Source organism: Suricata suricatta, chromosome 10, assembly GCF_006229205.1.
Source record: "Suricata suricatta isolate VVHF042 chromosome 10, meerkat_22Aug2017_6uvM2_HiC, whole genome shotgun sequence".
NCBI classification, from domain to species: Eukaryota; Metazoa; Chordata; class Mammalia; order Carnivora; family Herpestidae; genus Suricata; species Suricata suricatta.
The window spans coordinates 41,414,999-41,442,652 of record NC_043709.1 but is presented as its reverse complement, the minus strand read 5'-3'; the positions used below and the strand labels follow the sequence as shown (position 1 = coordinate 41,442,652).

Below are 27,654 nucleotides of genomic sequence, written 5' to 3'. Positions count from 1 at the left end.
TTATTATATACTTATTTTACAAATTTCAGTGTGTTCATATAGTAAAGCATACGTTAACAGTCCAAACCAATTGACAAAGGCCATAAGAAAGAAATAAAAATATGTAAGTAAATAAAGTTTCCTAAAGACATTACAAGTTGGATATATAATTTTACATATTGAATATAAAATAAAATTTTATGTGGAAATAATATTTCTATAAAACACACATATTTTTAGATGTCATTAAGTACTCTTACTTTTCCTTCATGGACTATGTTACTCTTATCATGTCAGTGTTCTCCCTTTGTAACTGAATAGGGTTAACACACATTTAGAAAGTCTTAATGTAGTACAATGACAATGATTAAAACAAGTCCAGAATTAGCAAAAAAAAACCTTGACTGCACATTTTTATACATTTTTTTGTCTTAAGAACAAACCTGAAAAACTTCAATATAAAAACAATAGATTATAAATTATAAACTCTGTTACTGATCAAAGTGAAATTTGAAGAGTAAGTAATCAGATATTTTAAATATATATAACAGAGAAAATAGGGATAATTATGAAGCAGTAAAGGTATTTAAATAAAGCAGATTCCAAAACTTCATATACAGATATCAACTCAATTTGGATAATAGACCTAAATGTAAGAGTAAAGCTATACAACTTCTAGAAGAAATATGGAAAAATAATCTTTGGGAAGTTGGATAGACACCTTTTCTTTATATAGGACACAAAACACAAGAGTCACAAAAGCAATATATATAATATATAATATAACTATAGTTATAGTTACATAACTATACATATATGTTGCTGTATATATTGTATCTATAATTTTAACTAATATATAATATATATAATTTATAAACTAATTTATTTGTATATCTCTGGTAATGGATTTGTATCCATAATATATGTAAAGAAGTCATAATTCAATAGTGTAAATCAACAACCCAATTTTTAAAAAGGACATAACATTTAACCAGACACTTCATCTAATAAAGGATGAAGATGATGAATAAGCACATGGAAAGATGTTCAATATTATTAGTCACTTGGAAAATGAGAATTAATCCACAGAGAAATATCACTATAAATCTATTAGAATGACCAAAATTAAAGGGTGGGAAGCAGCCAATAAAAAGTGCTGAAAAAGATGCATTAAAACTGGAACTCTCATACATTTCCTGGTGAGAAGGCAAAATGGTACGAATACTTTGGACATCAGTTTGGCAGTTTCTTACAAAGTTATAAGTGCATCTACCATATGACTCAATAATTCCATTCACAGGGTAATTACCCAAAAGAATTAAAAATTTGTGTCAAAGACCTATACACAAATTGTCCATTCACAATTCCCCAAAACTGGAAACCACCCAAATTTCCATCAACAGATGAATAAATCAACAGGTTGTGACAGATGCATACAGTAAAAACTTATACAGCAACAAATAGCAGCAACATTGGTGGATCTCAAAAGCATCATCCTAATTGAAAGAAACCAGACACAAAAAGGTACACCTTGTATAATGCCATTTATATGACATCTGGAATAAACAGATCAGTGATTTCTAAGGGCTTAGATGACTGGGCAGGGGCAAGGCTGAATATAATGAGGCATCACATTTTGGAATGATAGTAATCTTTTTTCTTGAATAAAGTGTTGCTTCCAACCGAATATATTCATCAAAAGTCATCAAATTCTGATCTAAAATGGGTCCTTTTTCCTTTTTAAAGGAAAATCCTATGTCAATAAACATTTATTTTCAAAAATTAAGTCTATGGTTCAATAATAGAAGGATAGTTTTTTTAAAGTCATTATAGAAAGATATGCATAGATACAAAATTCATGGAATAATTCAATTAATCAGAGCTTTTCAGTATTACTTTAGAGAACCATGGGTGACTTGGACTTCTGAAAACCTATAGGGAACCAAAACAAGAAAAAGAAAGAGAATATTGCCAAACAAAAAAACCTGGTAGTGAAAACACATAGAAACCATAAAACAATAAATGTTGGAACATATAATGCATATTAAAAGAGCAATGTGACTTTAGATGGCATTAATTCTCAGGACTCTTATCTTGATGAACTCTGAGGTATCTCTAACCACACTCTCTTCCTGTTGCCCTTCCTGGCTTCTGAGAATAGGTCATCTTCTCATTGGATCTGTTAATTTCTCTCTCATCACAGTTTTTAAGGAATAGTACAGGGGGCCTTTCAAGTCAGACCAGAATTCCAAGAATAAGCAATTCAAATTGGCCTGATTAGAAGGTCACAGATTCGGTTGACTGTTAAACAAATTTATTTGTTTGTTTCTTTATTGGTTGACTGGTAAGGGGCACATATACAGTTTGCTCCATAAAATTATTGCCGATACAGTGATCTGAGAAGTCCTTGGAATGACAGGATTGGGTGAAGCATAAAGAAAATCTTATGAAGAAGCTTCTATTCCTGCCCTTTGGTATATAGTCCAAAATGCCTGGAGTGGCAAAAGAAATGTGTCCATTAAAAATACAAGCATAGCTTTTCAGTTTCCCTTGGCATCCACTCCCATATAAACATACTGCATTTTTTGGGTGGGATCATACGAACAATTTGATATTGGTCATGAAAATACATTCTTTCCAAATGACTTGAACAAACGGGGAGTGTTTTTCTAGAGGCTATAAATCAAGATCACTCTGAAACTGCAAGATCATACCCCAGTGTAACCACAAAAAGATCAATGCTTAAGTGGCAATTGCTCCAGTTGAATTAATCGGATTTAACTCACATATTTGGCCATTTACTTTTTTCTGAAGCTTAGGTGTTTTAACACATTGCATTAAATTCCTATCCTTCTCTTATTTATGAGATTTCTAACCTTGGGTCTGGTCACAAGTGAGAATTATATGGAAATGTTGTTAAATGGGGGTCAGGAGATTTAAGTCCTTATCACCTCTGCAAAGCTGACCAAATCAATTAACCTCAATGGCACTCAATTTCTTTTTAGGGCTCTTTAAATGTTAAAATGCCTAATTCTATTGGATGATAAATGAAAGGGAAGAAGATGTAGCTTTCTTAGCCACTATGACATGACATTGAATTCAGATTATATTATTTATAAAATCTTAAGGCCATAAATTCTTTAACTTTTCAAAGTAATTTCACATACATTATTTCATTTTTAGTTCACAAAGTTACTGTGAAAATTTTTGAAAAAAATTGTTTTTTATTTCAAATGTTAATCATTCTATTAGTGAGAACAAGTAAATATTAAACAATATAGAAATATTTAGAACTACAAATATTTATCATATATAAAAATATATTAATATATATTTACTGATATAACTTACTAGTGAGAACTCACTACCTAATAACTTAAAGAAGAATAAATGTGTCTTGTATGTTTTCAATATAGTATGACTTATGGTGATTCCTGATTTTTCTGGACAACAGTAGTTGCATCTGTGTGTTGGAAGGATATGTAGCCAGTTTTGCCTATATACATACCACATGGTTTTCTATGGTATTGGACAAGGAAATCAGCCTTGTCCTACTGAGTAGGCCTGGTTGAAAGAATCTTCAATCACTTTCTGGCATGTTAATAAATTATAACACTGAATTATGTATGATAATTTGTTTTTAGGGAAAGAAACCACAAATAAAAGGAGAATGTTTCCTCTTTTCCATTAGAAAAGTATTGATAATTTCAAATCAATATTTCAACTGTGAATTGTAATCTTAGTGGCAGACTCATTTGGCATTTTGGACATGAGACTTTTCCACCTACTATTAGGTCCTTTGTGTTAAGACTGCAAACCTTACACATGTACAAAATTGGTAAGATAAGCTTTCTAATTAGGGAGATTTATAACCCATGTGCCATATACCTACTCAAAAAGTCAATCCAACATAGGTAAGAGGGCAGTTTTTATCATGTTTTACTTGATAAAATATGACTATTCTAACTACATGTTTTCACTTTGATGAGAATGGTTAAATTCCAGGTCACACAGTGTTCAGAGACTTGCTATTTCATTCTGGGGCAATATCACAGGTTGGAATTATTCTGGGAAAACCTAAAGGAAGTTTTGATGTGATCTGCCAAGAAGCCACATCTTGGGTCAGAGTTGGTCATTTGGTCTGTTACACTCTTTGAGGGTGCATCTCTGAATTTAGCAGAACAACAATAAACAAGAACTAGTTGATTCAGTGTGTGAGCATAAAGAAACTGACATCCACAAAAAGAACATCCTTAAAAAAGAGGAAATTTAGCTAATCCTTAAGATCACCTTTTCTTCCTAAGAGCTAACATAAGTAAACATACTTCCTCCTTAGGAAATCGAAAGGACCCAAACTAAAGGTTCCTTGTTATCCACTTTAATTCAAATTTTCAAAGCATTGGGTGTGCTACTAGTAATGCTATGGAATATTTCCTTATTCTCAGCACCAGGAGAAAAAGATGAGAGCAGAAAAGGAAAATTAAAATTGCATATATATATTCCTCTGTAGCCAAATTTAACAAGCCTTGAAATTGCCAGAAAATGAGATTTCATTTAAGGGGAAGAGATGGCATTTAAAACACCAAATCATCAAGTTCAAACTGCTTATCCCAGCAATGCAAACTGACAGCATATGCACACACATAATCAAATGGGAAATAATAATAGTACATCTCAATGGACTGACCAGCACAAGAAAGTCAATGGCCCGAAAGATAGGTCAAGAATAATTTCTTAACGTGCAGTGCTCTCAAACTGTGCTTTCGCAGGGTGATTTCATCAATGGAGAGTGTATGAAGCTCTTAGCCAATGAGACGGGATCTTCATTCTCACCCAGCCTCTTTAAGAGGGAAGAAGAAATCAGGTTATTTTCCTAAGACAAGCAGCTCCTTTCTAAAAGGGAATGGTAACAGCTTTTTCTAAACAACCATTTTTCTGTGTATTCACAGGAATCAAGAGAGAAGGAAAATAAGCTATTTTCAAAAAGAGAGTAGAGACAAAAGAGAGAATTATACAGTAGGGCAGATTTGACTCTTTTTTTCCAGAGGAAAATTCCATCACTTGGAATAGTTTTTCAAATATAATCATTAAATGCTAATTAGATGACTAAGGTGACATTGGCACTGGTTACATACCTCTAATTTGGGGAGCCCCAGTTGCTATCCCAGGAAGTAAACACAGCCAACATGGCCTTCAGTAAAAACTATGTGTTCTCTGAACACTTCCGCAGTGTCTATATTGTTGTAGAACTCCCCCCATAAAATTCATTACCAGTGGCCAAAGAAAAGTAGGATTTCTAATTATAGATGTTTATGTATGTGTACAAACACATTTCTAATTACATATATGTATACATATACATATACATACATGCATGTTGGGTTTGTTTGTTTTTTTTAGTTTTTAAGATGAAAGAGTTATATCTTAATGTAGGTAATTAGGGGCAATGCAGAAAAAATTAAGTTCTCACCAAATGGTGAGTTTCAGAAGTTTTTAGGAAGGGCCCACTGAGTATGGAATACTTCCTTTTCCTGTACATGGTTACTGACAATAGATTTTTTAACAGTGGGCAAAGCCTTCAATTTTACAAGATAATTTGTTTCAAATAACAATATATGAAATGGAATGTTTTGGTTGGAACCTCATATATGATATAAAAAATTGTGACTAACACTTTTCTCAAAGCAGGTCTTCACAGTTGGGAGAAGAGCACTGAGACATGAGATGCGTCGGCAAACGCCAGCCTGACAAACAGCCAGGACACCAGGACAGGAGATTGAGAATGTTGAAGACATGTTCCAGCTTTTCCTAAGAGGAGGGTACTGAACTGCTTGAAAAAAATAATCTCTGACAATTAAAAGGGTTAAACCCAATTCCATGGAAAACAAACAAGCCAGTGTACGTTACTGGAAATTTCCAACTGTGAGTCAGAATGGATGTATGGGCTCTATATCCACTCTCATGGTTCCCAAATGTGTGAGGTTTCTTTCTTTCCTTATTGTTGTTGCGTAGAATTGTTAAATAAAGGCTATGATTTGTCCTTATCCACTGTCTTGAGAGCTGAAAATATAGCCATTTATAAAATTCCACCAGTTGAGTAACTTTCTGTAATATATTGAAGCAATACTTACATGCTCTGGGGAACTGATCCTTATTCTTCACTGACAGAGTTATTGAGTTATTGATTTACTTAATATCAACAATTCTGCAGAGCACTCTATATCTGTTATCACATTTGCTTATTATGCCAGAGCTTTACAATGCATAAGTATCCCATTTTAAAATGAGGTCCATGAAATTTAACATTAGTAACGTAAAGCCACACAGCTAGTAGGAGAACTGGGACCAGAAATCTGATTCCAAAACCTTACATTTATTGAACAATGTAACACTTATATGCAGGGATTGGTACCATGTGTTCTCTTCCAAAACATGGGCTGAAAGAGTCAACATTAATGGTTGGGTATAATGAAACTATCAAAATATATAATATAATCAAATATAGCAATATATAAATGTAATCAAAATACAGCGATATTTTTTATTTCCGAGCATTGTTTTGAAATATGTCTAGTTCTCATATGAATTTAGTAATAATAAACTCTTACCTTGGATTTATATTACCAGGTCCTATTTTAAATGCTCTCCAAATACCCAAATACTTTACAAACATCAGCTTATTTAGCTTTATAACAGCCCTGTGCAGTATATATACACATATATATATAGTATATATACATAAAGAAACTGACATACAGAATAGTTAAATAAGTTACCCATGGTCAAACAAAGTAAATGAGGCAGGATTCAAAGCAAGAAGGTATGGTTCCAAATCCAAGAATCTCACCACTAGGTTGTATTGCTATTTAAGTAATAAAAGCATGTTCTCAAAATTAATGACAATAATTACAATCCATTTACTCAACAAGTAATTTTTGAGCACCTACTTTACACATCAGGCCCTGATCTAGGGGCTTGAAATGAAGCTAGGATCAAAACATAACAAAGTCCCTGACTAGGGAAATTGTATTCTAGTAAGGAAGTCTGAAAACAGGCATATTCAAGTGAAATGTATAGACTGTTAGTCTTTGGAGAAAAAGAAAGTAAATCAGTGGAGCAGGAAAGTCTATGTGTACAGGGAGTGAAGATTTACTATTTTAAATCTCCTTACTGCAGAAATGATATTTAAAGAGAGGACTGAAGGAGGTAAATATGTGTAACATGCAGATATCTGGGGGGGAAGAGCATTCTACCAAAGGGAATAGCAGGTGCAAGGGTCCTAAAGCTAAAGAATGCTTAACTTCTATGATTAGCTTCAAGAAAACCAGTATAAAGGCCACCTGGGTGGCTCAGTCAGTTAAGCATCTGACTTTGGTTCAGGCCAAATCTCATGGCTCATGAGTTTAAGCCCCATTGAGCTGTGCTGACAGCTCAGAGCCTGGAGCCTCCTTTGGAATATGTGTCTCCCTCTCTCTCTGCTGCTCTCCCACTCACACTCCATCTCTCTCTCAAAAAAATAAATAAACATTTAAAAAAAAGACTTTTAAAAGAAGACCAGTGTAGCATAAGCAGAATAAACCAAGAGATAGACTAACAGAAGTGAAATCAGTGATAAGTGGAAACCTAGGTCCATAGAGCCTTGGAAGGACTTGGCTTTTACTTTGAGAATAATAAGATGTCATTGTTGGATTTTGAGCTGAAGGGTATTCTGGTCAAGAATGGACCAGGAAGAAAGGTGTCAAGGTGGGGAGGCCTGGTAGGAAGCTATTGTACAAGTAAATGTGAGATGATATTGACTTGGACTTGGGTAGTGGCAGTGGCGATAGGAGTAAGTATCAAATCCTAGATAAACTTAGAAGGTGCAGTAAATAGAATTTCCTAAGGCATAGGATATAGGGAGTAAAAAAGAGAAAGGATGAGGTGCCTGGGTTGCTCAATCAGTTAAGCATCTGGCTTTGGCTCAGGTCATGATTATATGGTTCATGGGTTTGAGCCCCATGTCAGGCTCTATACTGACAGCTCAGAGCCGGGTCTCCTTCTCTCAATGCTCTTCCTCCACTCATGCATTTTCTCTCCTCTCTCCCTCTCAGAAATAAATAAACACTTAAAAAATATTTAAAAAGAGAGAGAGAGAGAGGCTAAACTTGACTCGTGTTTTTGGCCACAAACAAATCATAGGATAAAGTTGCCACATTTTGAGATGGGGAAGACATTTTAGAGAAGCAGAGGTAGAGATCCCCAGAATTTAATTTGGGTGTATGTTAAGCCTACTATGGAAGCTATAAGGCAACTGGGAAGAAATATCAATTAAAGCAATTGAATACAAGAATGTAGAGTTTAGAGAAGAGGCCTATATGCACAGCCTATTTGTAGAATTCAAATATCTTAGACTAGAAGAGATCACCTACAGAGGGAAATAGATTGAAGTTTTGAGGACTGAGCTCCTAGAGAACTCAATCATTAGGACATTAAGCAGAGGAGAAAACAGCAGGAGAGAATGAGAAGAAGCAGGCAGAAGGTGGAAGGGAAACTAGATGATCTGTAGAGCAATTGGTTAGAGCAGGATGGAATGAATGATCACTTGTATCAAATGCTGTTGACAAATGTTTGTGTTGTCAAGGACTGATGACGTCACATTCATTTTAGCAGCAAGAGGTCGTTGGTGTTCTTAAAAAGAGTAGTCTCTGTGAAACTGAGGGCTGAAAGCCTGAAGGTGGTAGGTTCAAGCAAGACTGGTAGGACAGTGAACAAGAGAGGAAATATGGAACTCTTGAGAAATTTTACTATAAAAGAGAGCAGAGAAATAACATTGTGGCTAAAACAAATTGTAGTATGTTTCTATGCTGAAGAGAATTATTCCAGTGGTAAAAGAGAAAGTCGTGAGAGAAGAGAGCAATAGCAACAGGAAAACTGTTGGAAACGGGTCATTGAGGAGATGAGAAAAATGCATGTACTTAACCCAAGTAGAGAATGTTCTCAGATAGGAGGAAAAGCTCATTCATAGGAATAGGAAGAAAGCAAAGGATGAGGATATGGGCATTCTATGCAGATAGGTGCACACACAGGTTTCTTTCAGATTGGTGCTATTATCACAATGAAACAAAAAGTAATAAAAAAAAATCACCACTACCACTAGTACTGATTATCAACTATGTAGTAGGCACATGGCTTAGTCCATTAAGTATGTCATGATCCCGGCATCACTATGGAGAAAACTGACATCAGCAATAAAACAACTCATAAATTCAATTTCAAAAATACATTTTTAATTCACCACATGTTAATATTTAGGGAAAGCCAATATTATGCAAGCACCAGTACATACTAATGAATAATAGTTTTTAGAATCAACTCCATTTTCTGTCGGAAAAATTTTTTTTCATTTATGTTAGCAAGATAATCCAAAAAAAAAAAAAGAATATAACACAAGGATATGATAAGAGTTGAAAGACTAAAGATAATTGCTCATTACTAAGAACTTTGGATATAAAATTGTTATTAATTCAAATACACATAGAAGTAAAATAGTATTTTCCATCTTTTAGGTATTATACAAAACGTTTAGTCTATTTTACTAACCTCGGTCAGAAACAGAAAGATTTCTCTAAAACTAACCTCTGATTAATGGCTTGGCCAATCAATCTTCTCAAATCTCTTCTAAATGTACGGTTTCAACTGAAGAGTGGAAGGAAAACAAAATGCATCTGTTTATTCAAATATGTTTCCCACAAATACCTCTATGTAACATAGCTATAATTTTTAAGTGTAAAACTCAGAAGAGTAAAAGGAATGTCATGATGGCAATCATAAAGAATATAAATTTTTAAGTAAGCAGAAGAGCAAACAGAGAAAAATAGGCCTAAGTCATTGATTTCTAAAATATTCAGGAAAAGCTACAAGAGAATTACTTTTACCCAATGCATAGTAAAACACAGACCTCTCCAGACCTCTTAGTTTCTGAAAGTAACAAGCAGAATCCTGCATATAAACCTAATTTACTTTGAAATCCTATATTCACTTCACAAAAGATAAAAAAGATAAAAAGAACAGAAAAAAAAAAAGAAAACAATTTCTTTGCAGAGTAGGGGGAAAAAGTCACTTGAACTGTCCTTTGGCCCATGACCTCTGGGAGCTGACACATTATTTTAATCAATAGTAAGAATGTTTGCTGAATAAATTAATAAATAAATGTCAAGCAGATATCTGGCACCATGTTTTGGGTTATTTTCCACTCACCTCTCTGTAAAATGACCTCTCCACAGTTAGCTGAATGTATCCAAGAAAATTAATTTACAGTCTGGATTTTGACTCAGAATTACTAATGTCTTAAAAAAACATATATGCAATAGACTGTGGACCTTGGGAAAGCTATTTAACTTCTCTGATCTTTACTTTCCATATCTACTAAATAGGAAAAAATCTGTTTTAAATTTAATGAATTATTATAGGATATTATAGGATAATAATATTATTACAGGATAACAAGATAATACGAACAAAGTATTTAGAAAGGGGTCTGGAACAACACAAAATGAGATGTCTGCTATCATGATCGGACCTTTGCTTGCCTCATCTTTCCTAACCTAATCGTAATGATGCATTTCTCTCTCCTGCTTCATAAGTTTTAATAAGCTCGGAAATATCCATATTTCTTAAGCCATTCTACCTCCCCTCTACTTTGTTCCTTAATACCTTATCTTACGGCAGTGAGTTTGAGACCAATTTTTAATAAAAAATCAGAGGAAGAAAAAATAGGGGGACTAAAATTTATTTCTGAGTATAGCTATGTAAAATAATTATATTTGCATATTCATGTTTATCCTATCTTTTTCATGTTTATTGAACTGATGACTATTTCAGAGCAGGAAAAAGAGACCTTCTGATCTTCTTCCTTTTAGCCCTCCAAAGCCTCTAGAACAATTTCTCCAATATTGTTTAACCATTCACCTTAGAAGCAATTATTTGAAAAAGAAGCTCAGAATTGAGACAACTATTTACCATGACTAAGCCTTTAATTCTCTTTTCCATTCCCGAACAGATGCTGAATTTCACAAAAACCCAGCAATTACAACTTTCCCCCACAAGCCCTCACGGCTTCATAAAAGTGGATTCTTGGCTTAAATCTATGCTAAACCAAAGAGGAAGCAGTGTGTTCATCAATACATGAGATAGTTTCAAGGCTGAGATAGTTTTGTTGGGCATGGACATTCAAGCATTTTTTCCTAAAGCAGTTCAGGGGAAATTCAAACTATTAGATACAGCCATTAAACTTGACAGTAAATATCATTCCAAAGTAATATTTTCATGAATGTGCTAGAAAGGAAAAAGGCACTCTCACAACTTCTCTGCAATCAAGTTTAAGGTAATTTGGAAAGAGATTTATCTATTGGAAAGAGTACAAAGTTTAGAATCCAGACAAATTGGAGTTGAAATCTTAGGCACTTCCTAATGCCCCTGTGGGCAGGTTACTTATTTACTCATACCTCAGCTCCTTCCCTTAAAATGGGGCAATTATTATATATCTAGAGAGACTGATGTGAAGACTTAAAAGTAAAACTAACATAATAAACCTCATAAATGGTATTTATCTCCTATGTATAACTAATCAGTCTTTTAGAAAGACCTGGGAGATTCTGAGAGACAGCATCTCCTAAACTTAAACTTTAATGTTCCCACCATACTGCCTTGTGTTCTATGGTTCAAGACAGCAACCACAGAAGATAAATTGTTCACTCTACTGTGTCTTACTGGAGTCCAGAAACCAATGGCGTGTGGTGATTATGTGAACCTTGGTTCACCCAGATATAACTTCTGAGAAGATCTGCATTATTTTAAGGAGGTCATGGTCATGCAGGGTCTGAGAACCTATAGAGGAGCCATAATTAAGGCCATGTTGCTAACTATCTTTCAAGTTGAGTGGGTATTAAGGCTTACATTGCCCCTCCCACGCCCACCAACAGGTCTGGGAGCATCTGAGAAGCTTCTTCATGGTGCCTCATCAGATTTCAAGTCCATGTCTATTCACTGAAGACACAAAGGAACAAAAATCTATTGGGGTTATATCCTTCCCTGGTATGCCAGCACTTATGAGCCTTCATAACCTGATTTGATGGTTACCAACAGGCAATGGAACCCTGACACTTATGGGAGGAATTTCAAGCAGGAGATCCCAAACTGAAAGCTTTTATTTTCAATAGTTCACTAAGGAGAATCTGATAATAACTTGAAGCTGAGAAAGAGCAGTAAGACCATATAAGGGTATCCCTTAGGTCTTGAAAAGTAATCTGGAATATAAAAGAAATTACTACAGGAAATAAAAGTGAAGATGACAACATTTAAGAATTGGCAAAGATGAATGAACAAGAATATCTCAAAATGGAAAAAATACAAGAATATAAAAATTCACGGGAAAAAAGTTGAGTCTGAAGGAAAAATACAGGAGATTTGATATGCAAAAAATAAAAGTTTCAGATGAAAGCAAAGGAACAGATGGAGGAGAGAGAATAATCAAGCCAACAATAGACAAAATGTTTTTTGACTGAAGAAACATTTGAGCTGCAGATTGAAAAATTCACCACAACCCAGAAAGGACTAATGGAAAGGAAAAATCTTATTTTTTATATGTATTCCTGTAAATTATTCTGAATTTCTAAAATGAGGTAAACTCTTTCAACTTTCCATACAAAGTAACTAACTTTGGTAATAAAAAGCATCAGACTAGCCTTTGAACTAACCTGACATCCCAAAAGGGAGAAGCTAATATTCACAGACCATTGAGAAAAGGACTGTGATCAAGAACTCGTACCCAGACAAGACACCTATCACCTGGAAAGATAAAAATATATTTCTCGATAGGCAGAGATTCTGAAAATATGTCACCCATGTAATCCCATCTGAGGAAAATACATGAGAAGATGCCAAAAATCAATTGAGCAAGACTGGAGACTACAGGATGGGGCAGAAGAGAAGAAAGAATGGCAAGCCATAAGCCTTATAAAGCACACAGATAAATCTACATGGATGATCTCCTTGAAGAGGCTGACAATTGATAGGCTATGTAATAAATATACCTTCCTTTTCTGAGATCTTTTAATGTAGTGTTTTTACTTGTACAATATGTTACATGTATAAAAGTAAGACAGCACAATAAGAAAATGAATACTTGTGAACCAACCACCTGACCGTCCCCACATCTTGACTCTAGGCTACAATTTCTTTGCCTCACTGTAACAGCAGTGACCACTATCATTTCCTTGCTCTTTCTAAATTTATGGGTTTTTTAAATCTTTATATGATATACTCTTTGCTTTCCTTGTTTTATAAGATTTATAAAAACTAAGATTATATGCAATTTTCTGGAACTTATTTTGATGGAATAATAATATGCTCCTTAAATTTATGCATTTTTTTTGTGGATGATCTGTTTTCACATCACAATAATAATCCATTGAATGAATCCACTGCAAAGTTTGTCTATTTTCCTTTTGGAGCATCCCAGAGGTTAGTTAGCAGTTACAAGCTCTATTGCTATGAAAACTTTTATTCTTATTTCTTGATGTGATAGTTTCTCTAGGGAATATATTTAGGTAAGCAGTAGGATATTGTCAGCAGTAGGATATGAGCTTTTTTTGAAAGTTGCCAAAATCTGGCATTGTCACTAAGTAAGGAGGTTCTTACTTCAAGCTTTTATTTAAATTCCACTTAGTTAACATACGGTATACTATTAGTTTCAGGTGTGCAGCATAGTGATCCAACACTTCCATACAACACCCAGTGCTGATCACGGCAAGCGCATTCCTTAATCCTCATCTCCTATTTTTAAAATCTAAAGTGATATGTTAACAAAGAGCCTAATAAATCTGAATTAGGAATATTAATCTATCTCCTCAAATTCTAGAGACTAAAAGTAAGTTTGAAATAGGTGGGATATACCTGCACTCTAAACAGTTATCTTCTTTTGTGGATGGAGGAACATTGCACTTGTTTCTTTTTTAGAATAATCACAAAATACGAATTTTAAAGTAACAATGCAAATAGGAAAGTAAGCACCAGCAGACTAGAAAGATGAGCTAAAAGCACTAGATTTGTAAGTTCAAAGGGAAGAAACTTCTTATCAATTCATAAGAGAGGAAATAATGAAAACTAGAAAATTCCCGAAAGCAGAAATAAAAATCATACAATAAAGCTATCAATAATTACACTGATGTCTATACAATATGGCTGTGACTACTTGGCTAATTTCTCTTATTTACAGAAGAGAGGCCACTAGAAACAAACAAACAAACAAATTAAACACCAAACCCCATCTTTTTCTTTAAAAGCACACATAAAGCAAAGAGCTAAAAATAAAATGATGGTCAACCATTAGACAAACACAAACAGAAGGAAAATAGAGTGGTAATATCAGTAGAGTCGAGTCCAAGCATTAAATAGGACAAGAGGCACAATATGTAATCATGTAAGTGGTAATATACAAAGACTTTCTATAAGCTTTGCAGTCAAATATAAAAAGTTAATTTGATAAAAGTACCATAAATCTTGATAAATATACAACTATAGTATGAGATGTCAATTTACTTCTTTCCTATTAGGACAGAATACAGAGCAAATAGGTTTTTTTAAGGAATGAGGGGTCTGAAAAACACAACTAAAAGCTCAGTTATGTTGACCTATATTTTCTATCTATCTTTGAATCTATCAAATAATGTTTTATACTATTAGTACTGAATTTCTATTCATGTTTAGGACTAAATAATATTTATAAAAATGCACCATGTACTTGGCAATCAAAAATTTACAATATATTTTAAACTTTTTAAATTAAGAAATTATATAGGCTATCAACAAATAAATTTAGAAATGATGAAAGATAACTGACAAGCTTACTAAAAGGGCATTTTCTAAATGTTTTTCTTAATTCTTGGCCAAAAACTAATCAAAATTAAATTAACAAAATGTATCATAAAAAGAAAAAGAAAATTTATTTTAGAAATAGCTGAAGATCTACTCAGAAGGAATCTTACAAATCTGAGTATCATCATTATTAATAAATAAGAGCTAAAAAAATAGCTCAGTACTTATCTTAAGAATTAGGAAGTTTTAATAAAACTTCTAAGAACCAGAAGATTTTTTTAATATTGAAACATTTTTGTGCTATTTTCTTTTTTTTCTTTTTGGTCAATTCTTTCTACAATTGCCTGTTCCTGTACTCTATTACTGTCTCAAATCTGGTCATATCATTTAGTCTACCTCATCTAAAACTTCTGTTATGTCCCTCCTTTCCCCATTTTCTCCCTTTTGTTTATCTTTGATCCAGTTTTCAGCATGAAGAGACCAAGGGTCTAGAAGAAATTATAAGTACATTACTTTTGATTAATTATAATCATATGAAGGACAAAATACTGATAAAAAGTCATCATGCTAAAACTAACAATTTAAAAATGTCAGAGAGCAAATGTGGCCTAGAGTACACAAATATCAAGTCTTTTCTTGACAATCAGCATTGCCTTGATATTCTAATGACAGGAAACTGAAATTCCATAAAAGAATTCCCAAATCTAAACAAAGCAGAATCAATGTAGTTTAACTAGAAAACCTGAATTAAATTTACAATTTATTTTAAAGGCTAAGCAATAAGCAACCAAGTGTAGTCAGAAAACACCAAAAGTAAAAAGGACTTTATATGATAGAAAATCATGCTTATAATTATATATCTCCCAACACTTGAATATCTGCAGTGTTCAAGGTGAATATATACACATAACGGTGCACCATTTGACAATTTAAATGTTTTAAAATTAAGGTACTGACATTAATCACAATTTTCATACCAAGAAATTTGGACCATTAAGGTAAACGTACTTAATTTTTATAAGAAAAGACCTTTATCTCTTGAATGCTAAATTCTCAACCTTAATGTATTTGTCATTTGGATATGCAGACTCTGATCATCCAGATATTAAAACCACTATTTCCGTGTTCTCCTTTAAAACAAACAAACAAACAACAACAACAACAAAACCACTATTTCTGCTGTAATTTTCCAAGGGGAAAAAAAGATGGAGAATTTAGTGCAGTATAATCTCCCAAAATGCTCTTGAATTTAGGGGTTGTGTTTATAAAAGAATCACACCATCTGATGCCAGAAATCTTGGCGTGTTAACTTCCTCACAGCATCCCCTAACCCATTGCCTCCAGCTCCAGATATCACACCACTTTCTCTTCCACTGGAGTTTAGCATAACTAAGAATACATGGGCTGCTCACCATTTATAAAAAACTGCCACCTAAATCTCAGAAACCATTTTTGTAAATTCACAATACAGTTGTATTTTGATCCTGAAGTTAGTCTTATCCATGGTTCAGCACAGGGCATATGGTCCTTCTATCTTGGATCATAAGACATGGGGCATCTGGCCACTCAACATCTCCTCTAGGAAAGACATTTTTTCTTTTTTTAATCAACAGAAGCCAACGTAATTATGGCTTATTTATTTGTAATCTACTTTGGGCTTACCCAAAGTAACTCCACACACACACACACACACACACACACACACACACACACACACACACTGTTTATGAAGTTTAATTCCCTAGAGAGACCACGGCTTAAGATAAAAGAGAAATCAAAAATTTAATTAATCTGATTTTCATTTGAAATTAACTCAGTTTTTAATTCAAAGCTAAATGAAAAACTCAAATCTGATGAAGTAATATATAAAATATTCAACCAAAATGAGAGTTCTTTTGACATTTTGGGAGTTCTTTTGACATTTTGGCTTAGAGACTCAAAACCAGTTATGGGTAGGTATGTGTTAATAAAAGATAGTCCTAAACAAAAAAAAAAATTAAAGTCAAAAGAAAAAATTGTGGATGGTTGCCAAATTGGCCCCTTCTTACTGTCAGCAAATATCTTAGATTCTTATACATAAATACTCTATTTATAAGCATCATTCATTTATTCAAAGAATGCATAGGGAATTTTCATAACTATCAGACATTGCTCTGGCAGCAGAAATATAGTAGAGAGCAAAGTGGACTAAAACTCATCCTCCTGAGCCTGTGTTCTATAATGTACTACTGGGTAAGTGCTTTCAGGCAATATATATCAGGTCAAGGAAATGTTAGAAGACAATATTTCAGTTAGGAAATTACATCGCAAAGAAATTACATCACAAACATTTGATCAAAGCCTAAGTGACGTGAGGAGTTAAGTCTGCTTCTAGTCTAGTGCAAAGGATCTGGAATCTTCTCTGTTCCAAGAGTTACTCATATCATAGTATTTCCTTTATCTATGCTTCTATTTGTATCATTTTCTCCCCAAATGCCTTCCAATTTTCTTCTGCCTTTTGGAATCCAATCAGTTCTTTGCATGCTTCCATGACCCCTTCTTTAATAACCCCAGTCAACGCTGCATTCCTGCCTTTCACTGCCACTTATTGTGATCTGTGCCAAATGTCATCACACTTAGAACCTAAAAGAGAAGAGAACTGTTACTTATAGAATTTCTAATATGAACCAAGATCTCTGCCAGAAGCCTTTTATATATTATCTCATTTGATATTTATGAGATTTCTATGAGGTTAGGTATTACTATTCAATTTTACAGGTGAGAGAACTGAGCTTCAGAGAGATTCTGACCACATAGCTAGTAAGTGGCAAAGCCTAAATTCATACCCAGTTTCATATAACTTCATATATTTCATTCATTCTATTTATTCATTGATGATTCTATATCAAAAACACAGTGTGCCTTATGTCTTGTTTCCAAGTTTAGGAGGTAGATGATTTTCAATGCTTTTGTCTGGAATTCTGCTCACCTTCTCCTCTGGATAGCAGATTCCTAAGGACCCAACATGTTATAATGCTTTTCTAAATTAATGAAAGCCACACTAATATCTCTTCCCTGAATGCCTGGTACACTTGGAATCTGACTTGCAGATTGGCACCTGTTGATTTCTCTATTTGTGCAATTCTTAATTTATTTTCTACACATAATTATTTATGAATCTAATGAAACCCCTAGATAGCCTCCCCAGAAAAATGAATATAAGGACATTACTGTGCATACCTGAAACGCATCCCTGGATTCAATTCTTTGAATACATTTATTTAAACTACCCCCAAAAAATACATGCACCTAGAGAAAAGCAACTATAATTTACTTTCTCTTGGGCTCCCTGCAGAGCCTGGCACAGTGCTGAACAAATATTAAGTGACTAGCCTGTCAAAGAACCTGTGCTTTAGATTATGCAGTGATAGGTTTTTTAGCATAAACCCATCTAATTCCATTTGCTGGAATAAAAAGGTTGTTTGCATTTCGCAGAACCCAAAGGTTGGGGAATTATAACTTTAAAAAGGGAGCATAATATAGTTCAGTCCCACTGTTTTGGGGAGTTACTGAGCTGTGACTTCTGAAGCTGGCTAAAGAATCTAGATTTACATGTTTAACAGGAATGTCCAAAAGAAACCATAGAAACAGTGGAGCTCAACCAGGACTTCATGCTCCCTGCCTCAAAGAGAACATCCAAAGAATATTGTCTCCCAGTGGTATTGTTGGAATTTCTCATTATAAAATAATAATTATAATCACAATCATAAAGTGAAAGTAAATATCATTAGATTTTAAAAAGCAGACTATAAAAGCAGCTACTAAAAATCACTGTTATGAATTCTTCCAACACATGTAATATTATTTTTTAATTTAGATTCAAATAAAATTAATATTCTGAGGGAATTGGATGAATATATACATTCCAATAGAGGAAAATCCTGAAAAGGCAAACCAGCATTTTAAAACAGCCAAATACAAACAGTAGGAATTAAAGACAAAACACGGTATTTCATCCTGAAATTTAGATCACTAGGTAACAAACAAATGGAACAAAACAGTAACAAAGGAAGGGTCAGGCAGCAGGATATCCCCTTCCTATCATTGTCCGTCCTGGTGATCTCACCCTGAACCCCCCTCGGAGGATGCCCCAGACTAAGTCCCTGCACACACACCTGCAACTCATGGTGGATACAACTTATTCCCTGAAGCCCACCCACCTCCAAAGAAACAGCCTTGCCTTAATTTTCCAACTCTAAAGGATGCCATCTCATTTGCTCCAGCTGTAATTTCCAGCCCAGCATAAGAAAGCTTTCCTCTGCAATTGTCTCCCTAAGATTCCATTCACATAGCGACACATTTTTTTCTTCTGTTTTGGACACAGTTACTCCCTGACTTTCATTATCACTGGTAATTGGGCCTTTTCTTTTTTTTTCTTTTCTTTTCTTTTCTTTTTTCTTTTTTTTTTTTTTTTTGCATTGCATTGCAGTCAAAAAAAGAAAAGAGAAAGAAAGAGAAGACAAAAAGAATTTCCAGATTTAATTACAAATTTGTCACCACATTTTAAGAACTTCTGGGATTAAAGGCCTAATGTTTCTTGTTCTTTCTGATACTCTCAGAATGTTTTGTTTTGAATTCATTTTGCCTGCTCCTTTCAAAATATACAAAGGAGGAAAAAACGAGGAAGAAACAAGCTACACTGTCAACAGGCAGGCCCTGCATTGCTTTTATTATGTTGACTACAGCCACCAATAAAAAAACAGACAATTTACATAAATTACCTATAACCACTATCCCAAGAAAGACTGTCATGCTGACTTTCTTTTTTCAGAATTGTTAGGACCACGGGTAGTCTTAGAGAGTCCAAATAACTCCTACAGCCAAATGTTGTTTGATATCTCCAATTACTTTACTACAATTTTCATCATTGCTCCTTAAGAATGGTAATACTGAAGGATGTTCAAAGAACATAAAAAAGAAAAGGAAGAAATCAGCAATATTTGAGAATAAACTAAATATCAGAAGTCCTAGGTTTGGAAGGATTAAGGTAGAGAGGGCAATGATTAAAGTTCATATTCATAAAATATACAAATAATAATAGTAGCATATAGAGTAAAATATATGTAATATATTCCATAGTATAATGCACTAAATATATGGCACTTATACTACCTTTACCTTTTTTTTATGAAGGGCATATGGATGAACTTTAGGGCAATGAAGTTTGGCACTCCATACTACAAACTGAATGGCACCCTGGAAAGAAAGGTGCAACTCAGTATTTCCGCATAGTAATCAGTGTGGGCCAAAGTTGTTTATGTACTTGCCTACATCACTACACTTTACTTTCCTCACAATAGGACCCATTGTTATCTTTGTAACTTCAGTCCTAACACAAGGCTTTAAAATGTCAATACTAACACCTGCAGAGAGCTTCACAAAATCCCTGAGAGTAAATGGAAGAGGTGTTATTATCCCTTTTAGATACATAAAACAAGACAAATCTCAGACAGCATAAGTGACTAGACCAAGAACTCTCAGTTAAATGATCTTTGGTCATTTACTGACAACCATTACTGAATGACTAGTATGTGCCAGACCCCCAGAGTACAGCGAGGACGATGCATAATCGTTATTGTGGATTGGCTGACAATCGAATGGGGAGAAGAGATAATGTGCATGGAAGCAAATAAGTAAAATAACTTCAGATACTACTGATAAGCAAAATGAAAGCAACAAGGTGGCTATATTACTTTGGCTGGCAGGCTTGTAGGATGTACTTTGGGAAGGCCTCTCTGAAGAAGTGACCTTTGAATGTCAACCTCAATGCAGAGAAAGCTGCCTTGTAAGAATCAGGAGAAAGAGCATCCCAAGCAGAAGAAAATCAAAGATCAAGTCTTGAAACAAGCTGATGAAGAGCAGAAGGGCAGAGTGGCTGAAATGCTGTGAGTAAGCAGGAGATTTTAAGTCAGAAGCAAAGTCTGGGCATTACAAGTTAAGAGGACAGATTTTATTCTGGTTACAATGGAAACTGACCTTAAGCAGGGAAGCAGTGGGGTATGGTTTAAACTTTAGAAAACTTACTCTAGCCAATATGTAGAAAATCAGGTAAGAAATGGGCAGAAGTTGCATTCAGGGCCCAGTGCAATCAACCAGGAAAGAGATTGTATTATGCATTACATCCCTTTAAAACACTGTCAGACAAAGAACATCTAACTAGAAGAAGTGAATGTGATCTCCCTGGATGTTATGCTTTCCCGAGGTCCAAGCACAAGAGAAGGGAATTTGCTTATAAGCCAAATATAGCATGTGCACCTTACTTCTGATTAATTTACTGTAAGTTACCTGGCCTGGTGAGAGTCCGCCTAAACATAGCGAGACACTGAAATAACAAAGAATAAAACAACATTTCCAGGGAGTTTGTCTGCTTGACATCCTCTCTCACTGTATCCTTTTAGGCATTTACTTTTCACCCCATGGCCCTATTGAACCGATTGATATATACAATGCACAATATGATAACTGCAATTCTGGGACCTGAGGCTGCCAACAGTGGTTTCCAGGAATACAACAAAATGCCATGGAAAAACTGCCAAAGAGCCATTTCACATGTAACTTCAAATTTTAAGTTTTCTTTGAAAAGTGGCTTTTGCCAAATGTAAGCACAGAAAGAAAGTGTGAGATAATTTCTAGTGGAGATTAGGAAAAGAGTTTGGTTAAAAATAATGAGTATTATATATTATTTTATTATTTGTAAAGTTCTTTCCCATACGATCCTCAAACTAATGCTATGACGTAGGATAAGAATAATAATAATCTCCAATACAGAGATGAATAAACAGGTTCAGGGAAGTTAGTGACTTAATCAAGAAAACTCATCCAGCAACTGGCCAACTGGGCCAGCACTTGAAACCAGTTCTTCTGACATCCAAGTCAGACTGGTTCCATCACTCTCCACTGTTTGCGTTAATGAAGGCTCCCTTGCCCAAGAAATCTACATAGTGCTGGAGTTAAGAGCACAGACTTTGAGTCGGAAACAGCCCCAACTCTGCTACGTGAGTGGCATCTCTCTGTATGTGACAGTTTCCAGTTTCCTTACATGTAAAATGGGGATAACGAAATTTACTTCAAAGCCTTTTTTTGAGGATTAACACAATGTATGGAAAGAGTTTATCATGCTCTCTTAAGCAACAACAACTACACATGACAGTTTTAGAAATGGATGACATCACAACTAAATGAGGAATATACTCTAATTGGCTTTAAAATACCACTGTGAAACCAAATTGGGGATCAAATGACTCAGACAGTTACTATACCCTGCATAAAGCTTTCAAGGAGGGCTTCCAGCCCATCCTCTATATCTCACTTATAATTAATAGAGGGGCTGGGGATTTAAATGTAATAAATATAAAACAAACAAAACAGAAAGTTAAGTGTCTTATAAGCTTCAGTTCAATATTTCTAGCCATCTGCATGTAACGGGCATTCAAACCAACTCACTTCCCACTTCCCATTAATCCCAACTACTTTACCATTTCAATAGTTGCAGAAATTCCACAATATGGCAGCAGTGTCTCATCGACATTTAGGATCGATTTATGCTAGAGCGCAAACCACAGATTCCTGGGCATCCTGGCAAAAAGGCTTGTCAGACAGCATCCTGTCCTGGCCTTCCCCCAGGAGCTGTGGCCTCCTCCTGCTAGCCTCCTTCAGCCCCATATTCTAAATCAAGCAGGATCTACAGCTGGGACTGCATGCATGTAGCAGCACTTCTTTATGATGTCATTCCTTGAGCCCAGCCAGTTTTGCTTGCAGCAGTAACAAATCTGTATGCTATCTCCTAAGTCCTAGGGAATGGCACCCTTTTGAGATTCTAAAGCTCTGCTTGGACTGAGGCCACAAATGAGGCCAGAGCCATCAAAGGATTGTTCTTAGCCCAACACAAAAGTGCTAAATTTGATGAAAGATTCTGGCAACAAAGAAAGTCTCTTACAAAGCATTGCTTGGCACATGGCTATTAATTATCCTGCCAGGAAAAGCAGTTGCTGGTCCTCAGAAAGGATGTCTTTGAGAGGAGAAGTGGGAATGACTAGAGAGGGCCTCCACTGTGTGTTTTTCAAAGGTTTTGAGATGATGCTCCCATTTCTTAGCTGCCTACGTCTTTTCATTTGCTTTTAATCATTGAAACATTTTTTTATAAACTAGCTCTAATGACGAATCAAAAAAAAATACTTTATGTATTTTTTTAACAACAAGAGATGCTAGATTCTCTCTCCTTCTACTCATGTCTGCAGCTGATATGAGCAATTCTCCAACAGCAGCCTCTGTACGGAGTCTGCTTCTATCTACTCTAGACCTATGTGTACATTTCTCTGTGGCCACATGATTTGCCATGCCAAGACTGGCATTGATGCCTTCTGTTGTTCCATTCCTAGCCCTTAAAATGTTTCCAGTTCTTAATTCATCTTACCGCCTAGTTCCCAATACTATAGATCTCTATGACCAGTCCTATTAACTTCTCCATTTAGCTCTAAATATATATATAATTTTGATGGATTTCCTATTCATTGCACTTGCTTTGTTTCCAAAATTCTCTCTTTTGTGAGTCTTAGAGGAGCCAAAAATTGTCCCTATCAAGTCACCTGATTTGGGACAATTTGCTAACAAATCTCCTTTTTCATTCTACAATCAGTTACTTAGTGTACGGCCAGGCATAGGGAGAGATACTAAGGCCATGGCAGTGCAAAAACAGACACGATCCATACCCTCAGGAGGGAACAGATGCTAAATAAGTAATCACACATATAACTAGAAAATGAAAGCTGTGATAAGTGCTAGGAAAAAATATCAGGGTGGGAGGAAGTCAAAGAAGGTCCCTGAGGGAGCGATTGCCTTTGTCACAGGACCATAATCACTCCTTGTTTAATTGTGCTTTTTGATTAGTTATTGAAAGCAGAATGTTGTATTACTTTGGTTAATATTCGGCATGTGATTCAGATACTCTCTGCAGCTGTACCCAGAGTGCTTGGTCCTATTTCTTTTGGAATTTCCTGTGGAGTAAAAGCATTCATTTCTCATAGGCATATGTGGTGGATTAAAATAAGTGCTAGTCATTTGTCAGCTCAGTTGTAATGTCAGAGGAAAATTCTCCATTCTGTTTCTGGTATTCCTGGTGATTCTTGGTTACATCTACTTCACAGAGGAGAAAGGTGAGGTCTTTTGTGTTTAAGCGATCTCACGCAAGACCTCTGCAGGTTCATGAGAAAGTTTCAGAACACAGAGCTCTGGGTTGTTAGTTCTTGAACTCTGACTCAGTGTCTACAGTGGGTGACCTGAATTCTCACATGCAGCCAGCCAACTCTACTCAAGACTTATATCCTGCAGTGGCCCATCCAAAGTACTTAAGAGGATGATGCATGAAAGAGAGAAGCCATTTGGAGAAATCAAAAGCCAAGTTCCACCGCCACCACCATCAACGCAAGAACATTAGTCCTTTAACCACCAGAAGAATGACGCCATTTCTGCCCTCCTTAGACTCAAGGATAGAGTTCAATAAAGTTCACTGTTGGTGTGAAGGAAGAAGAAAAACAGGATCTATTTCACACAATCATGAGCAGGGGCACCCAACAGGATTTGTCACCCAAATCCTACAACAATTCTATAGGATGGGCATAGGATCTTGTCTTATAGAGTCCCAGTGCCATTTATATGGTGGAAAGAAACAGGGCCCATTCTGTACCCATAAAGATGAGAATCCAAACCCCTAAGCTTCCCATTATACCTACCAATGTTGAAAGAAACACAGTATGAATTACAAGTTAAGTTTGTTAAGTGTAACATTTTCCAATAAATTTCCTTGATGAGTGTCTTTTTTATATATATAATGATCTATCAACATAAAGTTTTATTTTTAAAAAATCTGAAGAGCAGAGAATACTAGTTCAAAGCTGACGGTTCTGAAGTCCAACATAAGGGTTTTCATTCTGTTGCTGCTATTCACTGGCTTTACTATATTCCTGACTTTTCCTCACCTGTAAAATCCAGTTAATAATAGTACACTCTGGGGTGCCTGGGTGATTCAGTCAGTTTAACATCTGACTCTTGATGATCTCACAATTAATAAGATCTAGCTCCATGTTGGGTTCTGCACTGAGCATGGAACCTATTTGAGATTTTCTTTCTCTCTCTCTCTCTCTCTCTCTCTCTCTCTCTCTCTCTCTCCCTCCCTCCCTCCCTCCCTCCCTCCCTCCCTCTCCCCCTGAACTCCCTGCCCCAAAATAAATAAACCAAAAAAACAAAAACAAAAAACAGTATGCCCCCATTAGAAATTATTCAAGTATTGTATTGAATAATGCAGGCTTGTTGCTTAACATCTGGCACATACTCAGTAAATGGCAGCTATCTTTTTATAATCCATATTCACATGAATAAGATTGTTTCTTGAAGCTTTGTTAAGTGACTGAAAAAGCTAAGCTGAATGAGCATACACCATGACACAATTTCAATAAAAACACAGACCATATCCTAAGGGTCTTTAAACTTTATATTCCATTGTTTAAGTCTCAACCTTCTAGAAAACTTAGCTCACACATCTTTGAAGCAAAACATAAGAATGACCATGTAATAAAAAGTTCCCAGAATTCAGGATCCAAAGAGCAAGATTCTAGTCCCAACTCCCCATCTGTGGTTGTGTGATCTTAGACTTAGTTCTTATGAACTGATGAATAATGCCATGTTTAACATAAAGAGGATTCTCTTCCTCTACACAGCTTCAGTATCAAAGTAGGTCATGTCAAAGCATATTAAAATCTATTAAGTATGGTTTTTTTTAGTAAATAAAATAGAAAAATTTAAGCATTGTCTTAGTTGATTTGTTAGGGCAAATAGGACTAATACAATTAAAAGACATCAAAGCAAAGCAGCAAGTAGGAAATTGTCATGTTCATCGATGGACTATTCATTATCATCTAATGTTTGCTTAGATTATACAATGAAACATCAGTTACCAGTTAAAACCAGAAAGCTGGGAAAATATCTGGTAGTCTTGTAGGTCTTGTTTTACTACAAGAAATTTATTGTTTGGAACTCAGATTTATTTTAATCTGAGGATATTTTAATTTAGGTCTAAGGCCAATCTGCCTTGATAATTTATAAGAATATTTTATCAAGTGCTATGTTTAAAAAATTGAGTGTTTGGCAAATTCTAGATGCAAAAACCCCTATCCAACAAGATCAAACACTTATTTTAAATTAACTATATTCCTTCAAAGAGTAAATATAAATTTTGTATAGAAATAATTGAAGATCAGCATATAAACCTTGCTCATTTTTTTAAAGTATAAATGTTTCTCTAGCATCATTATATGACTTTAAGGTACCACTTAAGCACAACAGTGAAAGCAGTTTCATAAGATTTCAGCTTCAATTTTGGGTATAGAAGAGACACACATGACAAAACATTCAGTTTTTTAAGGCAAGTTTTACTGTATAGATTAAGGCTAAACACTAAGATTATTTTAATTAACAGAATCAGTAACATGCAAATCTTAGTAGACTATCACTTGAAACCAATTCTATTCTTAATAGTACAAAAATAGATACAATGAAATACTTCTAATTAAATGTTTTAAAAATACACTTAAGGAGAAGATCAAAACAAATAGCTTAGTATCTACCCACCACCATCTTAAGCAAGTACCTTTCCCGAAAGCCTCCTTTAGGCCTAAATAGGCAATATATTTGTAATCCTTAGTCCTGCCTAAAGTTCTCTTCCCAAGTTCTTTATTCTGCAATGGAAACCATTCTAGCAGCATCCACCCTTTCTTTTGTATGGGAAGATTCCAATTACATCTGAGGACAAGCTTTAAGGTATTGATTCTAGACCAATATAGAGTCCAGGAATACAAGGTACCAGGGTCCCTGAGCTGCCTGTCAGCCCAGCATGGCCTGACTAGATCTCTGTCTCTGGGATGTACTCCACTCCACTTCCTTTCTCTCCTTTAGTTCTTTCCTACCCTGGCAGGACCTTTAAGGGTTTAATTCTCAGGGACCCTGGGATCAGTGAACATCTCTCAGAATCACATAGAAATCAGGAGAAAATTCAAAATCAGCCAGCACTAGACACACTGGTTACAAAAAAAGCTGACCTGAGGAGGCTCCAAAGGTTATTTGTCAAAATTCAAAATTGAAAACCACTTTTGCAACACAATGGAGCCATTCTTCAGTAAACACTACACTTTCTAAAGCCTTATATATACCCACTTCTTCTAGTCTAGAAAATAAATTTCACCTCCAATTGTTAAAAGAAGATAATACAAAAAAAAATCCATAGAAGAGTCCAACCTTTCAAATCTTGCTACATGAAACTTCTTTTATGTGTACCAGGTTTAGTTCCATATGAACTTAAATCATGTTTATTCTCCCAAACCAATTTTCATATTGTATATAAGGAGAGAAAAAAAATCTCTCCTCTACTGATCAACTTTCATGTTTCAATAGAAAACACACACACACACACACACACACACACACACACACACAAACCCAAAGATATGATTATTCCCAATTCACAAAACATATCTAGGGAATTTATATACCCCAAAATGCCTTTACACCATATTTTTTTCAGTTAAAGGCTATGGGTTTCACCTAATCATAATCTTCAGGTCTATGAATATTTATGTTATAGAAGGAACCAACTGTTTTATACCTTCACTGAGGCCTGATCAAGTATTTAGGCTGAGATGAGAGGAATTTTATAAGCTGTAAATATAAATTGTTGGTAGAGGGGCTTTTAAGATACTTTAACAGGTTATTAAGAATTAACTAACTAAGATGGTT

At 35.0% G+C, this 27,654-nt stretch overlaps 1 protein-coding gene and 2 long non-coding RNA genes across 14 annotated transcripts in view; 1 reads left to right on the top strand and 2 right to left on the bottom strand.

Annotated features, from left to right (window-relative positions):
• KCNC2 (potassium voltage-gated channel subfamily C member 2) overlaps window positions 1–27,654 on the bottom strand; it is a 185,875-nt gene that overhangs the window by 68,572 nt on the left and 89,649 nt on the right. The gene's annotated exons all lie outside the window — the stretch shown is intronic.
• Window positions 17,132–22,496, bottom strand: LOC115304755. The gene is made up of 3 exons (XR_003914598.1): window positions 22,347–22,496; window positions 19,990–20,067; window positions 17,132–17,454 (listed from the first exon to the last, which is right to left on the bottom strand). It is a non-coding gene; the product is annotated as an uncharacterized LOC115304755 (long non-coding RNA).
• LOC115304756 lies at window positions 20,240–24,679 on the top strand. Its single transcript, XR_003914599.1, has 2 exons — window positions 20,240–20,756; window positions 24,165–24,679. It is a non-coding gene; the product is annotated as an uncharacterized LOC115304756 (long non-coding RNA).